At 41.6% G+C, this 21,712-nt stretch overlaps 1 protein-coding gene across 1 annotated transcript in view; it reads right to left on the bottom strand.

The window, feature by feature from the left end:
- Window positions 1–21,712, bottom strand: part of LOC124122871 (cell adhesion molecule-related/down-regulated by oncogenes-like) — a 346,871-nt gene that overhangs the window by 240,512 nt on the left and 84,647 nt on the right. Inside the window, exon 3 of the mRNA XM_048390129.1 lies at window positions 904–943. The gene's annotated coding sequence lies outside the window, so the exon portion shown is untranslated. The remainder of the gene's footprint in view (window positions 1–903; window positions 944–21,712) is intronic.

Here is a 21,712-nt window from a genome sequence, read left to right on the forward strand (position 1 = left end):
GTATTCAAATTTCTGTAACCCACTAGTTTTTACACATGTGGGTATTTAAGTTAAATATTTAAAAACACTTTTCATCTAGTCCCTGCAAACTGGTGTCATGTGGGTTAGAGAGCTTTATAGGACTCACAAATACCACGATACTTCCACAAGAAAGTGTGATGGCAAATGATCATGATGTAACTGTCATCGTGGAGTTTGGCTAGGTTGACGGAGTGCCCATTTATAATTTCAAAATAAGTTGCTGATTCGCTAATCGAATATGCAGGGTAACTTCACAATATTTTGATGATACGCACAAGTTTTATTTTTGTAGCCTATCTGTAATGTTCGTTGCGTATTTGATACGCTTGGATTTTATTTTACTGTGTATTTCTGCATTTCTAATGCGTACTTTACGCATATATGCAGCTTATCTGGAGCTCTGGTGATGCATTTCAACAAACATCACAAGAGAAAACAGTTATGTGAATAATGTTTTAAGCAAGTCAACATAATCTGTAATTATACGAAAGCTTCAAACAGCCCTCACTGTTAGGGTTTGATGACGCCCAATCAGCAAACTCACGAGGACACAAACCTATGTAGTCATCTCAGGTTTGTTTGTTTTACTCTGCACTCAGCAATATTCCACCTGTATGACAGCAGTCTGTAAATAATCATGTCTAGACCAGAAAATCGAGTGATTGACATCATGAGCATGGGGATACGATGACATGCATCAACCAAGTCAGCGAGCATGACCACCCTATCCCGTTAGTCGCCTCTTACAACAAGCATGGGTTGCTGAAGACCTATTCTAACCCAGGTCTTCCTGGGGTTTCATCTCATGACAAGCATGAAGTACAGGAGACCAAGCAGGAATTGATGTGAATGTTGATATTATAATGGTATGAATTGGCTTACCTTAGCTTTTCATCCCATGTGAAATTCAACCAAATGTCATCTGCAAACAACAAAAGTTGATATATGTCTTGTACAATCATATGCGAAAATATCTTAAATTCTGAAAATGGTACCAGTCATACATGAAGATTGCACAAGACAGGCCAGAGATTGCACAAGACTTCTTGACAATTGCACAAGCTTGGCCAGAGATTGCACAAGACTATTGGGAGCATGAATAGGACTGACCAATGGTTGCACAGGACAGGCCAGAGATTGCACAAGATGACGGAGAGATTGCACAAGCCTGCCCAGAGATTGCACAAGACTACTTAGAGATTCTATAAGGCTGACCAATGTTTGCACAAGACAGGCCAGAGATTGCACAAGATGACGGAGAGATTGCACAAGCCTGGCCAGAGATTGCACAAGACTACTTAGAGATTCTATAGGGCTGACCAATGTTTGCACAAGACAGGCCAGAGATTGCACAAGATGACGGAGAGATTGCACAAGCCTGGCCAGAGATTGCACAAGACTACTTAGAGATTCTATAGGGCTGACCAATGGTTGCACAAGCCTGGCCAGAGATTGCACAAGACTACTGGGAGATTGAATAAGACTGACAAATGGTTGCACAAGACCGGCCAGAGATTGCACAAGACTCCTGGGAGATTGAATAAGACTGACAAATGGTTGCACAAGACAGGCCAGAGATTGCACAAGACTACTGGGAGATTGAATAAGACTGACAAATGGTTGCACAAGACAGACCAGAGATTGCACAAGACTCCTGGGAGATTGAATAAGACTGACAAATGGTTGCACAAGACAGGCCAGAGATTGCACAAGACTCCTGGGAGATTGAATAAGACTGACAAATGGTTGCACAAGACAGGCCAGAGATTGCACAAGACTCCTGGGAGTTTGAATAAGACTGACAAATGGTTGCACAAGACAGACCAGAGATTGCACAAGACTCCTGGGAGATTGAATAAGACTGACAAATGGTTGCACAAGACAGGCCAGAGATTGCACAAGACTCCTGGGAGATTGAATAAGACTGACAAATGGTTGCACAAGACAGGCCAGAGATTGCACAAGACTCCTGGGAGTTTGAATAAGACTGACAAATGGTTGCACAAGAGAGACCAGAGATTGCACAAGACTCCTGGGAGATTGAATAAGACTGACAAATGGTTGCACAAGACAGGCCAGAGATTGCACAAGACTACTGGGAGATTGAATAAGACTGACAAATGGTTGCACAAGACAGACCAGAGATTGCACAAGACTACTTGACAATTGCACAAGCTTGGCCAGAGATTGCACAAGCTTGGCCAGAGATTGCACAAGACTACTGGACAATTGCACAAGCTTGGCCAGAGATTGCACAAGACTATTGGGAGAATGAATAGGACTGACCAATGGTTGCACAAGACAGGCCAGAGACTGCACAAGACGACGGGGAGATTGCACAAGTCTGGCCAGAGATTGCACAAGACTACTTGGGGATTCAATAAGACTGACCAATGGTTGCACAAGACAGGCAAGAAATGACCCAAGACTACTGGGAGATTTCACAAAACAGGCCAGAGATTGCACAATACGACTGGGAGAATAATGATTTCTCCTTCCTTTAACAATCACGGTTAATGTGTCTTAGGTTGCTGTTGTATTCACAACTGCAGGGTTGACTAAATAATGATTTCTCCCTCCTTTAACAATCACGGTTAATTGGTCTTAGGTTGCTGTTGTATTCACAACTGCAGGGTTGACTAAATAATGATTTCTCCTTCCTTTAACAATCACGGTTAATGGGTCTTAGGTTGCTGTTGTATTCACAACTGCAGGGTTGACTAAATAATGATTTCTCCTTCCTTTAACAATCACGGTTAATGGGTCTTAGGTTGCTGTTGTATTCACAACTGCAGGGTTGACTAAATAATGATTTCTCCTTCCTTTAACAATCACGGTTAATGGGTCTTAGGTTGCTGTTGTATTCACAACTGCAGGGTTGACTAAATAATGATTTCTCCCTCCTTTAACAATCACGGTTAATGGGTCTTAGGTTGCTGTTGTACTCACAACTGCAGGGTTGACTAAATAATGATTTCTCCCTCCTTTAACAATCACGGTTAATGGGTCTTAGGTTGCTGTTGTATTCACAACTGCAGGGTTGACTAAATAATGATTTCTCCCTCCTTTAACAATCACGGTTAATGGGTCTTAGGTTGCTGTTGTATTCACAACTGCAGGGTTGACTAAATAATGATTTCTCCCTCCTTTAACAATCACGGTTAATGGGTCTTAGGTTGCTGTTGTATTCACAACTGCAGGGTTGACCAAATAATGATTTCTCCCTCCTTCAACAATCATGGTTAATGGGTCTTAGGTTGCTGTTGTATTCACAACTGCAGGGTTGACTAAATAATGATTTCTCCTTCCTTTTACAATCATGTTTAATGGGTCTTAGGTTGCTGTTGTATTCACAACTGCAGGGTTGACTAAATAATGATTTCTCCCTCCTTTAACAATCACGGTTAATGGGTCTTAGGTTGCTGTTGTATTCACAACTGCAGGGTTGACTAAATAATGATTTCTCCCTCCTTTAACAATCACGGTTAATGGGTCTTAGGTTGCTGTTGTATTCACAACTGCAGGGTTGACTAAATAATGATTTCTCCTTCCTTTTACAATCATGTTTAATGGGTCTTAGGTTGCTGTTGTATTCACAACTGCAGGGTTGACTAAATAATGATTTCTCCCTCCTTTAACAATCACGGTTAATGGGTCTTAGGTTGCTGTTGTATTCACAACTGCAGGGTTGACTAAATAATGATTTCTCCCTCCTTTAACAATCACGGGTAATCGGTCTTAGGTTGCTGTTGTATTTACAACTGCAGGGTTGACTAAATAATGATTTCTCCCTCCTTTAACAATCACGGTTAATGGGTCTTAGGTTGCTGTTGTATTCACAACTGCAGGGTTGACCAAATAATGATTTCTCCCTCCTTTAACAATCACGGTTAATGGGTCTTAAGTTGCTATTGTACTCACAACTGCAGGGTTGACTAAATAATGATTTCTCCCCCCTTCAACAATCATGGTTAATTGTTCGTAGCCACGTCAAAGTTATATATATTTTTAGGAACCTACAAGTCATATCATTCATTTATTAAATCTATCACATTTCACAATGTCTGAAATACATATTTCATTTCAATTTATCCTAGTTTATCTTTCTTAGTTAATGGTTCTTAGTTTGTTGTAATATTAACAACAGGGATGACTAAATAATTATTTCTCCCTCCTTCTCTCTCTTGGTTGCTGGTAATTGGCAACAGAAATTACCTTTAATGATTATGTAACCCAATCTTGACATCTTGCTTCTACAGTTGTGCTAATATAATATATAGCATGCAAAAACTAAATCTTTTAAAATTACATATTGTAAGCATATGAGCAAATCAACTTATCACAGCTCCTTACAAAACCTGAAAAACTTCCACATCAATTTTTTTATGACAACATTTGCAAGACTCAGTTCATAAAATAATTTAGCCAACTTCCTTACATAAAAATTGAAAAGTAAGAAACGTGAGACACCATTGAGGCCAAATTCAAATAAATCTCTCGTAAACATGCATAAAAATAATCATTACTTGAGCCGTTTTAAAACAAATTGCAATAAAATTGTTTTTTACATTCCGACTGCAGTAAGATGAAAAGAGAGCTGTAAGGCTTCCGTACTTAATGTTGAAGACTCCAGTTCACAAGGAACAACAAGTACTGGACTTCATAACTCTTACTGTAAACACTACAGGAAGTTTAACCTCAAACCTCTACCCCCCCCCCCCCCCCCCCCCCCCCCCCCCCCCCCCCCCCCCCCCCCCCCCCCCCACCCCCCTCCCCTCCGCTCCATCAAGTGATAAACAATATCACGTGCAAATAACACCCACATCAATCTGAACACGCCAAACTCATTCCTATCATATAATTTACTGTTTTTTCTCAAGTTTTGTCAACAAAAAACAAAACAGCTCTGTTGAAGCATCGTTTGTTTTCGTTCAGTCAGTGACATATATGTTACACCAATACCTTCCGCTCCCCTTTCAGGCTAACAAACCAACACACACCACCGCCACTATGCTTTTTCAGAAACTATTTAGTCAAATACTTGCTTCAGAATAAAAAACACATTAGCCAGCAATAAAGTCAAAGATCGGGTTTAAAATGATAATAAAATGTCTCCGCAGGCGATGGGTATTCGACTCGCTCAAGCATGGCAACACTCACGATATGCACTTGTCATACAGTGTGCCATTAATCTCGATAACATCTTCATCCACTTCTTTCATATTTTACTTTATATATTTGTTCTGTTATCCTTGTTTATCTAGCCACTCATTTCATAACTAATAAAATTGTGAGATCACTGAGTGAAATTTTACACCAGCTTAATATTTGTTTATTTGTTTGTCATTTAACACTGCACTCAGCAATACTCCAGCTATATGATGGCGGTCTGTGAATAATCAAGTCTGGAACAGACAACCCAGTGACTGACATCATGAGCATCGATCCATGCAATTGTGTTACGATGACATGCATCAACCAACTCAGTGAGTCTGACGACCCGATCCCGTTAGTCGTCTCTCACGGCAAGCATAGGTTGCTGAAGACCTATTCTCCCTGGATAGGTCACACCAGCAACTCACAGTACGAAGTTGATGGTTACTTTTTAATTTGTATGGGCTCTATAATTTATTGGCAATTTGTTTGAAGTCAGGTTAGTTTTTGACTTTACATGAAGTTAATCTGTCATGGCTGGTGGTATTGCAACAGGCTTCCAAATGTGGGTGTTCTTTACCTTGTTTTGAGTAATATAGTGGAGCTGAAAGCAGGTCTGCCTGTAAGTTTGGACCAGACAGACCTGTGGTCGACAGAAAAGAACTACTCATGTATTAATCGGGGGGGAAAAGAGAGTGAGTGAGTGGGTGGGTGGGTGGGTGAGTGAGTGAGTGAGTGAGTGAGTGAGTGAGTGAGTGAGTGAGTGAGTGAGTGAGTGAGTGAGTGAGTGAGTGAGTGAGTGAGTGAGTGAGTGAGTGAGTGAGTGAGTGGTTTAACGCCACCTTAAACTGTATTCCAGTTATATCGCGGCATGTCAGCTTAATGTGGGAGGAAAGCCCGAAGTGATGCAGGTCTCAGACGTTTACCACTTCGGTGAAACCCACGAGCACGGGTATGGTGCTGACAAACCTAGAAACATAATCGGGCCGAACCGGGATTCAAACCCACAATCATAGGTTTCTGGCGTGCCTTAGGGACGCAACTCTGCACAGTGAATCGCGGCGCCTTAGACGACTGGGCCACCCGTGCCCCTGATAGCTTCAATGAACTTTTAGACTTTATTCATATTCCCGTTTCCTTTTCCTGTCCATTTCTCAAATCATAAATCCTTCAATACTAGTATCCTCACAACTTACTGCATCCTGTCTATCATTCCCCCATATCACACTCCACGCTCACTCCATTCCCTCCAAATTAGAAACAAGCCATTTTTATCATTTTTATCATTTTTATCATTTTTAACACGATCCTGACTCTCTACAAAAAATGTGATTTGAAAATCCAAAATGACCTTAAATACGTCTTCATCTTCTTTCTTTCACCACTTCCTCAAAATGGCTTTCACCCTTTCACCATATTCAGCCTAAATTTCGCGTTTCAATGAAAACATATCAGATGTCATTCATCCCCCCTCCCTCACTCTACCTCCCCTCCGTCCCCCCTTCATTCCAAGAGCAATTTCCTGTCATTTTCCACTCCCACTCACAAAATCGTCATCGGAATTATTTTCAAAATATTTATCCACCCCATAGCTTCCCTATGGGACCCGCATCAATCCCGCATTATCGTAACCCAATCCACAAGTTTCAATGTGCTAATGTACTACGGTGTAATCCTGCCGCTTCGCCAAGTTCCACTTCCCACTGTACGCTACAACCAAACCACAACGCTAAGTCAATTCAAGGGAGATTACACATCTTTGATTTTTTCCATTTATTTTTTCAAATATTCAAATATTTTCCTTGTGTTGCAATGACTTTCACATCTGTTCCCATATGGCTTCATTCAACATGGCCGCCTCCAAACACATGCTCCTTTGAAAAGCGTATCTTATGCTTTTCTACAGCTTAAAACTGTAAACCATTGAAAATACAAAGAGGCCATACTCGGATTTAGTTTTGTCCATGTTTTTTAATCATCATCAGCGTAAAATGTTGTTCCGCCTTCTCACCACCTGGCGTATGAATATCACAGATGTAGTCCCTGCGACAATCATTAGTGCTATCATGCACACTCCTGTGCAACGGATTCCCGCAGCTTGCCGGCAGTTGCTTGTACGAACCGGTTTTTAATACAGACTCTTACATAAGTTTTCTCTGTTTTCATGACTTCCGTTTACGTGGCGGAACTGAAGATCGTCGAGCCATCAGACGAGTGGAGATATCGGAGGTCACGGTATCGCCACGTATGCAAAGTCGTAGATATGATGGCACCGTGCGATAACCTCTCTAGATTCCATGTCCAGACAAGACATGATGCTGATGAAACACTCCAGATGTTTTGGTTTGGTTTGTTGTTTTACGCCGCACTCAGCAATATTCCAGCTATATGACGGCGGTCTGTAAATAATCGAGTCTGGACCAGACAATCCAGTGATTGTAATTGGGATCGATGACATGCATCAACCAAGTCAGTGAGCCTGACCATCCGATCCCGATAATTGCCTCTTACGACAAGCATGGTCGCCTTTTACGGCAAGCATACTCCACATGTACTGCTTAAGAAGAACACAGCTTTGTAGGACTGCGGCCTGTAAAGGATCTAGTCTGAACCAGACAAACCAGTGACTGAAAGCAGGAGTCACGATCCAACCCATCAATATTCCTGATGTAGGACTGCGGCCTGCAAAGGATCTAGTCTGGACCAGACACACCGGTGACTGAAAGCATGAGTAACGATCCAACCCATCAATATTCCTGATGTAGGACTGCGGCCTGTAAAGGATCTAGTCTGGACCAGACAAACCAGTGACTGAAAACAGGAGTAACGATCCATCCCATCAATATTCCTGATGTAGGACTGCGGCCTGTAAAGGATCTAGTCTGGACCAGACAAACCAGTGACTGAAAACAGGAGTAACGATCCAACCCATCAATATTCCTGATGTAGGACTGCGGCCTGTAAAGGATCTAGTTTGGACCAGACAAACCAGTGACTGAAAGCAGGAGTAACGATCCAACCCATCAATATTCCTGATGTAGGACTGCGGCCTGTAAAGGATCTAGTCTGGACCAGACAAACCAGTGACTGAAAACAGGAGTAACGATCCATCCCATCAATATTCCTGATGTAGGACTGCGGCCTGTAAAGGATCTAGTCTGGACCAGACAAACCAGTGACTGAAAGCAGGAGTAACGATCCATCCCATCAATATTCCTGATGTAGGACTGCGGCCTGTAAAGGATCTAGTCTGGACCAGACAAACCAGTGACTGAAAGCAGGAGTACCGATCCAACCCATCAATATTCCTGATGTAGGACTGCGGCCTGTAAAGGATCTAGTCTGGACCAGACAAACCAGTGACTGAAAGCAGGAGTACCGATCCAACCCATCAATATTCCTGATGTAGGACTGCGGCCTGTAAAGGATCTAGTCTGGACCAGACAAACCAGTGACTGAAAGCAGGAGTACCGATCCAACCCATCAATATTCCTGATGTAGGACTGCGGCCTGTAAAGGATCTAGTCTGGACCAGACAAACCAGTGACTGAAAGCAGGAGTAATGATCCAACCCATCAATATTCCTGATGTAGGACTGCGGCCTGCAAAGGATCTAGTCTGGACCAGACACACCGGTGACCGAGCTATGATCCATGTCATCCATGTCATTAGGACAGCCTTAGAATTGTATATTCTTTTTAACACTGGTACAAAGGACTTCTTTCAGTGGCATTTAGAAGTTGTGTGATGAAGAAAGACAAGTTCTATGGATGAACAACTTCTTTATTACAATTAGTAATCACAAGTGATCACTTGCTTGATAAAGGTGTTAGGATCTACACCGAAACTTCGCACTAATTGTAATAAAGAACTTCTTCATCCATAGAACTTGTCTTTCTTCTGGTACAAAGGACTAGAGGACTAGGACACGGACTAGGACACTGGTCCTCAGAAGCTGTAACTCGCCCTGCTGGATTAAGACGAAAATATTTACTTCTGTCACTTTTATTCAGTTCCAAGATGAAACAAGCTTAAGCATTGGTTGGTTGGTTTGTTGTTTAACTCCACACTCAGCAATATTCCAACTATATGACGGCGGTCTGTAAATAATCGAGTCTGCACCAGACAATCCAGTGATTAATATCATGAGCATCAATCCACGCAATTGGGATCGATGACATGTATCAACCAAGTCAGCGAGCCTGACCACCCGATCCCGTTAGTCGCCTTTTACGACAAGCACAGTCGCCTTTTACGGCAAGCATGGGTTGCTGAAGAGCTATTCTACCCAGGAATCTTCACGGGAAGCTTAAGCATTGAGGACTCATTTCGAATCATAGTCCTCAAAAGCTACTCAAAGACACCCATGCACATTCAACTCATAGTCAAGTCTTCAGATAGTAGGAACTTGAACATCGGAAACAATTACCCCGGACACCACCATTCAAATCATCAGTCTCATTGGCCCCGTTCGACAAAGTAATCCTAGCGCTACGACTGTCGTAAGTCTGAGTAAGTATGGGAGTTACGATCCTCTTAGTGCTAAGATAGCTTTGTCGAACGGCACTCTGGATTAGAGTTGGTATTTGCCTGTAATTTAATGATTGATTCCAGGATGTTTGTTTGTTGTTCAATGTCACACTCAGCAATATTCCGGGTTTTAGTCAGCAGTCTGTAAATAATCAAGTCTGGACCAGGCAGTCCTGTGATTGACTTCATGAGCACTGATCTAAGCAATCGGAATATGATGACATGCATCAACCAAGTCACTAAGCCTGACAACCTGATCCCGGTAGTCGCCTCTTACGACAAGCATCGGTTGCCGAAGACCAATACTAACCCAGATCTTAATACATCAAGCTTCTGAATACGTCATAACTATGTATAAAAAGACAAAACCAACAAGAGTTTGCCACTAACGTGGCTATATCCCCAGCCCCTGTTGCAGAATTTATGACATAATTAAATCTAATCAAACCCTAACCTTTTTTAACCGAGGTGGAACTTGTCATGGAAATTGTAAAAAAAAGATGAGTTTGGAACCTAAGTCCATCTTGTTGCCATGGAAACGTAAAAAATAAAAATTTCTAAAATTTCTAAATAGCAAAAGGCACAAGTTCAGCATGTACCTGACAGACCTGCAAAGTTTGATGAAAAATATTGAACGGTTTATGAGTTATGCTCCGGAAACAAAAATGTGACAGACGGACAGACGGAGCCCGTTTCTATATCCCCTGCCAACTTTGTTGGGCGGGGGATAAAAAGAATATTAGGATCTCTACCCGTCATCTAATGAAGAAGGCTTTCTTACATTCTCAAGACTATTAAACACTTGTTCAACAATTATCCCTGTATCATCTAAAACTGGCCTCCTCAGGAAATATCAGGTGAGAGAACAAGCAAGGAGAAATTGCATCACACTGCTTGCAGACCATTGTGACATCACAATCAAATGATGTCTTGTTACTAAATCCAAAAAGTTTGACCATATCACACCAATTCTACGGAACCTCCACTGGCTCAAAATCAATGAGAGAATCCAGTATAAAGTGATGCTGATTGTGTTCAAGTCGAGACACAATCAAAAACCAACTTATATCAGCGAGCTTCTTGAAGAGTATGTGCCTGGGAGATCTCTCAGATCAAGCTGCCAGTCCCTACTCTCTGCGCCTAGTGTGAGAATGGCGACTTTTTGAGGTCGGAGTTTCGCCAAAGTTGCCCCTGAGGTATGGAATAGGCTGCCATTGGATATCAGGAACATTGACAGTTCTACTTTGTTCTGATCAAGACTCAAAACCTATCTTTTCACCAAATCTTTCTTGGAGTATTGAGGCTTTGTGTTTTCCTAGCTGTGTAATGCCTCTTTTTTGTGTAGACTCAAATGAAGCGCTTTTGAGCAGTTCTTCGAACTGGATACCAGCGCTATATAAATCTGTAGTTATTATTATTATTATGTCACGAATCTCTCTGCCACTGAGGCTGGTTAGCTTTTCTTTGTACACTCAAGGCGCTGGATATTACTGTTTACAAACTGAAGAAGTTGGAAGAAAGATGTTGGATGATAATTAGAATCTCACACTCGTGTCTTTTGATATCCAATATATTAACACTTAAGGGAAGAGAATATGTGAATGTCAACGTCTTTATTATGAGGAACACATCGTTTTGGTGTCGATGCTTAATTCTTCATCTTTCACCTGATGAAGGAGTAAGCATACGTATACTCCGAAACATTGTGTTGACATCAATAAATTCTCATCCTTTTCTAAATCACTTCTTAATGCTTGATGGGGGCACAGGTGGCCCAGTCGTCTAAGGAGACGCGATTCGCTGTGCAGCGTTGTGTCCCTTGGTCACGCCAGAAACCAATGATTGTGGATTCGAATCCCGGTTCGCCCCCGATTATGTTTCTAGGTTTGTCAGCACCATAGCATCAGCATCAGTGGTAAACGTCTGACACCTGCATCACTTCGGGCTTTCCTCCCACATTAAGCTGACACGCCGTGATATAACTGGAATACTGTTAAAAGCGGCATTAAACCCAACTCACTCACTCACTAATGCTTGATATAAACACTTGTAGCTACATTTAATATCAAAAGACAATCATGTGCGATTCCTTATGTCATTAACAATACCTCAAGAAAACTTTTTTTTCTACACAAATGCACACACAAATGAGATGCTGCCTGATTCTCCTCAGGGACTGACTCTTTGACATTTGTGGGGGGACCCTGGGACGTTGTTTGGAGACTTGCTATTTTTGAGCGACCGCCTCCGTGGTCTAGTGGTAGAGCGTCTACCCGGAGAGCAGCAGGTCTGGGGTTCGATCCTTGGCCGTGTCATACCAAAAGATGTTAAAAGATGGTACTTGTCTGGCGCTCAGCATTAAGGGGCTAAAACAAGGACTGGTCCGCTCGGTGTCTGAGTGGGGTATTCATGTTAAACTGCGGCATGGTATCTCTGTGAGCTAGCACTATAAATCGGCATCAGTCCGGACTAGAACAAGCAGCCACACACACACACACACGTACATGCACATCGCTATATAAGTGCAATAATCTTGGACGCGACATTAAACCCAATTTCACCTCACCTCACCTATTTTTAAGATACATCTCCAAAACAAGATATACAAATGATTGGTCTCTTAGAAATTGGCACTAGTCCTGTTGTCCTTGCCAAACTGCCCAATAGTTAACCCTTTCAACACCGTAGGCCGGTATCATATATATACCGTAGTATATAATTTTATTAACCCACCTGTCATACCATTTATCAAATCCATTACATTTCACAATGTATGAAATACGTATTTCATTTAAATTTATCATTTTTTAGCGATAGATTAAAAAATAATTCACTATTTCCCACAATGTTATTGAAAATAAAATTCTCTGACACACAACGGGTCCACATCAAACATGTCAAAGAGCAAAATAAAGACTTTTCAAGCAAATCTTTAAATATAATATATAAAGTGATAAATAAAATCTAAAAGTTGCCAAACTTACAGCTAAGTTATTTTTTCCATCTTTTCATGTGATCGCATGTGATGTTAATCAAATGACATCTCGGCTTTCATCACCTCGAACATGATGTTTCATGACAAAATATATGCATGAAGCTCCATATTTTTAATATAGATCGCGATTTCCTGCTTAAAACATTTGGAATAACACAATTTAACAAAAAATCTTTCATCAAAATCTGAAATTTATCATACACGATTGGATTGGCTGCCTGAGGTTACGTGCTTAAATGTGACCAATCATGAAGCTTGTAGCAGATTTCGGCTAGAAAGCGTCATTAGAAACCAAATTTTAGCCAAAGAAATCGTATGTTACGGGCGTGTAGATGAAAAAACAAGCTTTCTAGTGATGAGTCATGTGTCAGTCTGCGACAAACGTGTTATTCACACAAAGCTTCGAAAACGGAGGTATTTCTTCAAGTTACTGAGCGGACAGCCGCTGCTATCGGGAAATGGGTGAAAACAGATACTATTTAGAATTCTTTTAAAAATAATTTTCCAATTACGTAAACAATGAAAATAAAAAAGGAAAGTGGATTTTATTAAATCTTATATTTGCTGAAAATCGTTAAATGTTTTCTTCCTTGGTCCTTAATCTGGATGTTATGAATGTGTTAGCTTACATTATTTTATTTACAACGAACTTAATTAAGTTGTAAATGCATCATTTAAATAATGTGATAAACAGAACTTTCATATTTATAAACAATATGATTAGATCTTTCAAATGGTGTATAACATGTAGTAGAAAAGATGTTTTACAAGCAGGTATTTTCTTTGATAAATGTTGGCTTCATCTATCACACAAGAGTCTCTGGGAACTCAGGGTCCCAGTAGTAAACACTTCTGTTTGACTTAGTAGAAATGTGTCACTTTTAAGGGTTTTGCTATATGATATCATGTTAAGGGCTATAGGACTAAAACTGTTAGTTTGTACCCCTGTACCTTCTGTGTCTACTTGGTGAGTGAGTGAGTGAGTATTGTTTTACCCCGCTTTTAGCAATATTCCAGCAATATCACGGCGGGGGTCACCAGATATTGGGCTTCACACATTGTACCCATGTCCGGAATCAAACGTGACGAGCGAACGCTTTAACCACTAGGCTACCCGACCGCCCCGTGTCTACTTGGTAAGGGAGGCTACAGATTAGGCTGATAATTCTTCTGCATTTGAAGTCGCCACTTCCCTTCATGTTAATTATTTAAACGCGGACTACTTCTTGAACAAACTTAATCAGATAATGCTGGGTTTAATTTCCCTCCTGCTGTTTTAACAAACTTTCACTTCATAAAAATTACTTTAACTTTTTATCATGACACAAAAATATAATTGGCTTCATAATAATTTGCTAGAAATTCCATCAAACTGTTTAAAAGTCATGTGCAACCTCATCACCATGTCTACATCACTTTTAAACAGTTTGATGTAATTTGTAGATAGTTTCCCGCTTATTATAATTTTGTGTTATGATAAAATGGTGCAGTCATTTTTCTAAATGCATGTAATCTGCAGCTCATACAACTTCATAACAATTAGATTCTCATTTCATCAACCAGGGTAATCCAATTCCTATTTAAGGTTAACGGTAAACGAACAGACTTCAGGCATTCAAAAAGGCCCAGCAATCACGAAAATAAGCCAATCTTCACAGTCTGGCTTTTTAACCGCGCTCCCCATTTTATAAAATTACCTCGTGGGGTTTCATGCGTTTTCAGGTTGTTTAAGTGGAGGGTATATATACAATTCCTGTTAGTTTAAGAGGTTTCAAACACCTCTTTAGAATCTTGAGTCCTATCAAACCATCATGCCATCATCATTAGCAACCTGGTCGTAAGCCATCGAATCTATTTCACATTAAAGACAGACATTTACTGTTTGTGGTAATAGCACGGCGCTTAGACTATCTACTCAGACCTTGCACATCAGCGGGGTAGAGACGAGTTCTCTGGCTGAACTATATCAAAAATAGATTTAACCTCCATATCAGTCAAAGACGTGTCGATTATCAATGAAGGCGAGTCACCAAGTCATTAGGGCTCCTGTGAGATGTTTAATCATATCCCCTCCACTGATTGGCATCGTTGGGAAATTCATAAACATAGACCGCAAATGTCTCCCTTCTTCCATCGTAACGCTAAGAATGCCATTTCCGTTCAACAAAGCAGTTTATGTTTAATCCGATTACCTTTGACTCGGGTGGAGCCAACTGATGGCAGGGAGCATGGGGAGCAGAACGACTGGACGATGGAGCCCAGCGGTCCAAGCATATGGAAACCCATTGGCTCTTTGATGCCACAAGTCTTTGAAAAATGGTAACGCCAGGATCCCTTATCCCGCTTTAGTCGGCACAGTGTGGCCATTTTTCAAAATTATAGAGATTTAACCTCTCTCATTTTTGAGAGGAAACATATTAATCATTTTGAGAGAGCCCTGCAGAGAAGAGGGTTGGGTGAAGGTGTGAGGGTGGGGGTGGGGGACTGGGGTCGGGGTTGGGGGTGGGGGGTAGGGATGGGGGACTGATCCACAGCTTCATCTCGCTTCAGTCTTGAAGAACACGATGAAGGGAAGAACATACAAACTTGATCACCTCAGTCAGGAACACACAGCTCTTATCTGGCGTGGGTTTGCGGAGTTTGCCGAATGTAAGTTAATGTTCATTGGGCTGTGATCACTGATTACTACGATCCCTGATTACTTTCATCCACTGTGGACCTGCTGACCCTAAAGTGTCCAGAGTCATCCCACTCCCACTCCGTGATTAATTCCTTGGATATTCCTTGTACTGAGCAACCCTCAGCCTCCGTACCCCTCCCTGAGTCGTGTGTGAGCTCCACAGAGGCAAGTTCTATATGTAACAAACAACACGACCATTTCCCCGGGACGACTGCTTTAATGCCTTGCAAAGAAACTGCACTGAAGCCACATAACTATACCACTGAAGCCACATAACTATACCACTGAAGCCACATCACTATACCATTGAAGCCACATCACTATACCACTGAAGCCACATAACTATACCTTTGAAGCCACATCACTATACCACTGAAGCCACATAACTATACCACTGAAGCCACATAACTATACCATTGAAGCCACATCACTATACCATTGAAGCCACATCACTATACCACTGAAGCCACATCACTATACCACTGAAGCCACATCACTATACCACTGAAGCCACATAACTATACCATTTAATCCACATAACTATACCACTGAAACCACATAACTATACCACTGAAGTTAAATAATTATACCACTGAAGCCACAAAACTAAACCATTGAAGCCACATAATTATACCACTGAAGCCACATAACTATACCATTGAAGCCACATCACTATACCACTGAAGCCGCATCACTATACCACTGAAGCCACATCACTATACCACTGAAGCCATATAACTATACCCCTGAAGCCACATCGCTATACCATGGAAGCCACATAACTATACCATTGAAGCCACATAACTATACCACTGAAGCCACATCACTATACCACTGAAGCCACATCACTATACCACTGAAGCCATATAACTATACCCCTGAAGCCACACCGCTATACCATTGAAGCCACATAACTATACCATTGAAGCCACACAACTATACCATTGAAGCCACATTACTATACCACTGAAGCCACATAACTATACCATTTAAACCACATAACTATACCACTGAAACCATATAACTATACCACTGAAGCCACATAACTATACCATTTAAACCACATAACTATACCACTGAAACCACATAACTATACCACTGAAGCCATATCACTATACCATTGAAGCCACATCACTATACCACTGAAGCCACATCACTATACCATTGAAGCCACATCACTATACCATTGAAGCCACACCACTATACCATTGAAGCCACATAACTATACCATTGAAGCCACACAACTATACCATTGAAGCCACATTACTATACCACTGAAGCCACATAACTATACCATTTAAACCACATAACTATACCACTGAAACCATATAACTATACCACTGAAGCCACATAACTATACCATTTAAACCACATAACTATACCACTGAAACCACATAACTATACCACTGAAGCCACATAACTATACCATTGAAGCCACATAACTATACCACTGAAGTTAAATAACTATACCACTGAAGCCACATAACTATACCATTGAAGCCACATAACTATACCACTGAAGTTAAATAATTATACTTACTACATCCAGAGATTTATTGAGACCTACAAATGTCAGTAAAACATCCGAAACATAAATTAAAGATTTCCTATATGATTTAATACTGTTACCTCTAATCCTATGGCTCCGTAGAGGTGACAGACCAAAAAGACAAAGAGGAAAGGGTAATTTTTCACATTGTTGCATTGAATGCAATGTTTACATACCTCTGAACTTAAAAAATAACAATTTAATTTATTTTTTTTAAATTGAGGAAAATAACAATTTTACCAAATTGCCTGCCAAGTTCATTTAGTTTGGAATCCCAGACAAATCCCTGAACATCAAGGATACACTGTCACTGTTACAATCTCTCCGTCACAATATCACTGAACTTTAATACCAATATCATAGAAAAGCTCTCAACGTCACTGACAAGCTCCCCAACACAATGCCACTGAACTTACTACACACCACATCAACATTCTTTTGTAAATGCGTCCTCCCTACCATCGGGAATCAGGTATAACATATTCAAATTCCTGGAGCCATAGCCACTATTATTGCTGGATCAGCAGGTACTGCATAATAACAAAATGGTGGACATTAACAGAACGAGCATTACGGCCGTGGTGGCGGACATGTTACCTTACCATGACAAAACAGCCATCATGTCTACATGAGCGACTGGGCCCCTCGTAAATCTTAATGGGAACCAGGGACAAAGCTAGGACCATCCATTAAGCTGAGGTAGTCTCTTATCACTGTCAGTTACAGATCAGCCTGCATAATGCCCTCCACCAGACTCAGAAGACAGGTGAAGAGCACTCAATTCAAAAAGAAAACTTTTATATTTTATATTTCAATTGTTAGACCACACATTTTTTTTTTTTAAATTTAAATTTAACAGTTTTTATTTTATTCAATATAACACTTTTTATTTCATTTTTTTCGATATAACACATTTATTGCATTTTTTTCCATATAACACTTTTTATTGTATTCTTTCCGATATAACCCTTTTTATTTTATTTTATTCAATGTAACACATTTTATTTTATTCAATATAACACCTTTTAGTTTAGTTTATTCAATATAACACTTTTTAGTTTATTCATTTCGGTATACCACTTTTTTTTTCTTTTTTTTCCGATATAACACTTTTTATTTTATTTTGTTCAATATAACACTTTTTATTAATTTTTTCCGATGTAACACTTTCTATTTTTTTTCTTTGGATATAACACTTTGTATTCTGAATAAATTGCCATGGTTTTACAATACAATCCCTACATCCCTACATATTCCAGGGATATAGGGATTGTAATGTAAAACCAAGGAGACTTTATACAGCTGTATATATACACTGTTCATTAAGAGCTTGTTAACAGAGAGTACATATAGCTATATACACTGTTTATCAATACCTTAGTAACAGTGACTACATATAGCTGTATATAAACACTGTTTATCAATACCTTATTAACAGAGAGACTTTATACAGCTGTATATCAACACTGTTTATCAATACCTTAGTAACAGGGAGACTACATATAGCTGTATATTAACACTGTATCTTAGTAATCATTTCAGAACTGAAGAATAAAACATTCCTCTATTTTTTCAACCTTGGAGGCAGTCCCAGTGTGTCTGCATTGACAGCCAAGCATACATGTTCTGACACCAAGCATACATGTCCTGACACCAGGCATACATGTTCTGACACCAAGCATACATGTCCTGACACCAAGCATACATGTCCTGACACCAAGCATACATGTCCTGACACCAAGCATACATGTCCTGACACCAAGCATGACACCAAGCATACATGTCCTGACACCAAGCATACATGTCCTGACACCAAGCATGACACCAAGCATACATGTCCTGACACCAAGCATGACACCAAGCATACATGTTCTGACACCAAGCATACATGTCCTGACACCAGGCATACATGTCCTGACACCAAGCATACATGTCCTGACACCAAGCATACATGTCCTGACACCAAGCATACATGTCCTGACACCAAGCATACATGTCCTGACACCAAGCATACATGTCCTGACACCAGGCATACATGTTCTGACACCAAGCATACATGTCCTGACACCAAGCATACATGTCCTGACACCAAGCATACATGTCCTGACACCAAGCATACATGTCCTGACACCAGGCATACATGTCCTGACACCAAGCATGACACCAAGCACACATGTCCTGACACCAAGCATACATGTCCTGACACCAAGCATGACACCAAGCATACATGTCCTGACACCAAGCATACATGTCCTGACACCAAGCATGACACCAAGCATACATGTCCTGACACCAAGCATGACACCAAGCATACATGTTCTGACACCAAGCATACATGTCCTGACACCAGGCATACATGTTCTGACACCAAGCATACATGTCCTGACACCAAGCATACGTGTCCTGACACCAAGCATACATGTCCTGACACCAAGCATACATGTCCTGACACCAAGCATACATGTTCTGACACCAAGCATACATGTCCTGACACCAGGCATACATGTCCTGACACCAAGCATACATGTCCTGACACCAAGCATACATGTCCTGACACCAAGCATACATGTCCTGACACCAAGCATACATGTCCTGACACCAAGCATACATGTCCTGACACCAAGCATGACACCAAGCATACATGTCCTGACACCAAGCATGACACCAAGCATACATGTCCTGACACCAAGCATACATGTCCTGACACCAAGCATGACACCAAGCATACATGTCCTGACACCAAGCATTCATGTCCTGACACCAAGCATGACACCAAGCATACATGTCCTGACACCAAGCATGACACCAAGCATACATGTCTTGACACCAAGCATACATGTCCTGACACCAAGCATACATGTCCTGACACCAAGCACACATGTCCTGACACCAAGCATGACACCAAGCACACATGTCCTGACACCAAGCATACATGTCCTGACACCAAGCATGACACCAAGCATACATGTCCTGACACCAAGCATACATGTCCTGACACCAAGCATGACACCAAGCACACATGTCCTGACACCAAGCATGACACCAAGCATACATGTCCTGACACCAAGCATGACACCAAGCATACATGTCCTGACACCAAGCATACATGTCCTGACACCAAGCACACATGTCCTGACACCAAGCATGACACCAAGCACACATGTCCTGACACCAAGCACACATGTCCTGACACCAAGCATACATGTCCTGACACCAGGCATACATGTCCTGACACCAAGCATACATGTCCTGACACCAAGCACACATGTCCTGACACCAAGCATACATGTCCTGACACCAGGCATACATGTCCTGACACCAAGCATGACACCAAGCATACATGTCTTGACACCAAGCATACATGTCCTGACACCAAGCATACATGTCCTGACACCAAGCACACATGTCTTGACACCAAGCACACATGTCCTGACACCAAGCATACATGTCCTGACACCAAGCATACATGTCCTGACACCAAGCATGACACCAAGCATACATGTCCTGACACCAAGCACACATGTCCTGACACCAAGCATGACACCAAGCATACATGTCTTGACACCAAGCACACATGTCCTGACACCAAGCATGACACCAAGCATACATGTCCTGACACCAAGCATACATGTCCTGACACCAAGCATGACACCAAGCATACATGTCCTGACACCAAGCATACATGTCCTGACACCAAGCATGACACCAAGCACACATGTCCTGACACCAAGCATGACACCAAGCATACATGTCCTGACACCAAGCATGACACCAAGCATACATGTCCTGACACCAAGCATACATGTCCTGACACCAAGCATACATGTCCTGACACCAAGCATACATGTCCTGACACCAAGCATACATGTCCTGACACCAAGCATGACACCAAGCACACATGTCCTGACACCAAGCATACATGTCCTGACACCAAGCATACATGTCCTGACACCAAGCATACATGTCCTGACACCAAGCATACATGTCCTGACACCAAGCATACATGTCCTGACACCAAGCATACATGTCCTGACACCAAGCACACATGTCCTGACACCAAGCACACATGTCCTGACACCAAGCACACATGTCCTGACACCAAGCATACATGTCTTGACACCAAGCATACATGTTCTGACACCAAGCATGACACCAAGCACTACATGTCCTGACACCAAGCATGACACCAAGCATACATGTCCTGACACCAAGCATGACACCAAGACATACATGTCCTGACACCAGGCATACATGTCCTGACACCAGGCATACATGTCCTGACACCAGGCATACATGTCCTGACACCAGGCATACATGTCCTGACACCAAGCACACATGTCCTGACACCAAGCATACATGTCCCTGACACCAAGCCCAGCATACATGTCCTGACACCAAGCATGACACCAAGCACACATGTCCTGACACCAAGCATACATGTCTGACAGCATGACACCAAGCAGTACATGTCCTGACACCAAGCATACATGTCCTGACACCAGCATGACACCAAGCACACATGTCCTGACACAAGCAAACACTACACTTCCTGACACCAAGCATACATGTCCTGACACAAGCATACATGTCCTGACACCAAGCATACATGTCCTGACACCAAGCATTCACCATGTCCTGACACCAAGCATACATGACACCAGCATACAAGCCATACCAGTCCCCTGACACAAGCACACATGACCTGACCCAAGCACATGTCCCAGACATCCAGCATGACACCTAAAGCATACATTGTCCTGACACCAAGACATACATTGTCCCT

The sequence above is a fragment of the Haliotis rufescens genome, unplaced genomic scaffold, assembly GCF_023055435.1.
Source record: "Haliotis rufescens isolate VD_foot unplaced genomic scaffold, xgHalRufe1.0.p SCAF_84, whole genome shotgun sequence".
Lineage (NCBI taxonomy): Eukaryota > Metazoa > Mollusca > Gastropoda > Lepetellida > Haliotidae > Haliotis > Haliotis rufescens.